This window comes from Vulpes vulpes, chromosome X (assembly GCF_048418805.1).
Source record: "Vulpes vulpes isolate BD-2025 chromosome X, VulVul3, whole genome shotgun sequence".
Lineage (NCBI taxonomy): Eukaryota > Metazoa > Chordata > Mammalia > Carnivora > Canidae > Vulpes > Vulpes vulpes.
In genome coordinates this window covers 15,170,234-15,171,690 of record NC_132796.1, presented here as the reverse complement: position 1 = coordinate 15,171,690, position 1,457 = coordinate 15,170,234, and the positions used below count along the sequence as shown (strand labels likewise).

Genomic DNA, 1,457 nt, shown 5'->3' with positions numbered 1-1,457 from the left:
TTTATTGAAGAGACTATTCAGATTTTTTTCTGATTATATAAGAAACCTGTGCTCAGTGTAGAAAGTTGGCAAAGTACAGAAAAGTATTCTGAAACAGAAAAAAACCCAACAGCCTCTAATCCCATTACTCAAAGGCAAACACTATTAATTTAGTTGAGGCGATACCACATATGCAATTGAGTATCCAGTTTATAGAGTATGACATACCTCTTTTTAACTTAACATTATACCATACATTATCTTTATTTTAACAATAATTTCTCAAATATAACTTTGATGATTCAGAATGCTTGGCCTTATGGATATACCACACTTTTCTAAAAATTTTCCACCATCTCTGAGCACAATGGGGGACTCCTTATAGTCCCAGCTACTCAGGAGGCTGAGGCAAGAGGAAATCCCAAGCCCAGGAGCTCTGGGATGCTGTGAACTACGCCCATAGGGTGTCTGCATTAAGTTCGGCATCAATATGGTGACCTCCCCCCAGGGAGCAGGGGACCAGCCCAAGTCACAAATGGAGCAAGTCAAAACTTCTGTGCTGATCAGTAGTGAGATCGCCCCTGTGAATAGCCACTGCACTCCAGCTTGGACAATAGTAAGACCTTGTCTCTAAGAAGTGAAATTAAATGAAATAAAATGAGATGAAATGAAATGAAATGCAATAAATTTCCACCATCATTTAATATTCTGGCTCTCTCAAAATTATACCAACTATAGGAATTTTTTTCTGAAAAATCTTCGTTCATAAATCTTGGCTTGGGCAGCTCTGATTCTGTCCATAGGCATGATTCCCAGAGGTGGAGTTATTTTAAAAAGAATGAACTTTTTAAAAAAAATATGGAATGCCTCACGGATTTGTGTGTCATCTTTGTGCAGGAGCCGTGCTAATCTTCTCCGTATCATTTCAGTTTCAGTATATGCTCTGCCTAAGCGAGCACAGGAGTGAATATTAACAGTACAGGAGGTCTTGTGCTGGAATCACGTCCAGTTAACAAGATCCCAATTTATATTTCCTCCAGTGCTTTCGATAGGATGTTTTAAATGACTAATGCCAGGGGCACCTGGCTGGATCAGTCATAAGAGCATGCTACTCTCAATCTCAGGGTGGTGAGTTCAAGCCCCACAGTGGGTGTGGAGACTACTGAAATAAATAAAACTAAAAATAAATAAATGACATAGTTAATGTGAAAAAACAAGTAATCTCATTGAGCGTCTAATTTCTTTGATTTAGATTGACTGAGTCAGTCTTTCTTTTTGAATTGCCTATCTTTAATATTTTTCTTAGAGATTTGCATAAACTTTTTATTTTATTTATTTTTAATTTTTTAAAAAGATTTTATTTATTTATTCATGAGAGACACAGAGAAGAGAGAGGCAGAGACACAGGCAGAGGGAGAAGCAGACTCCATGCAAGAAGCCCGACGTGGGACTTGATCTTGGGTCTCCAGGATCACGCC

At 38.2% G+C, this 1,457-nt stretch overlaps 1 non-coding gene across 1 annotated transcript; it reads right to left on the bottom strand.

Moving 5' to 3' along the window:
* Nucleotides 1-831: 831 nt before the first annotated feature.
* On the bottom strand, nucleotides 832-936 carry LOC112919157 (U6 spliceosomal RNA). Its single transcript, XR_003234825.1, has one exon. It is a non-coding gene; the product is annotated as a U6 spliceosomal RNA (small nuclear RNA).
* Nucleotides 937-1,457: the final 521 nt, after the last annotated feature.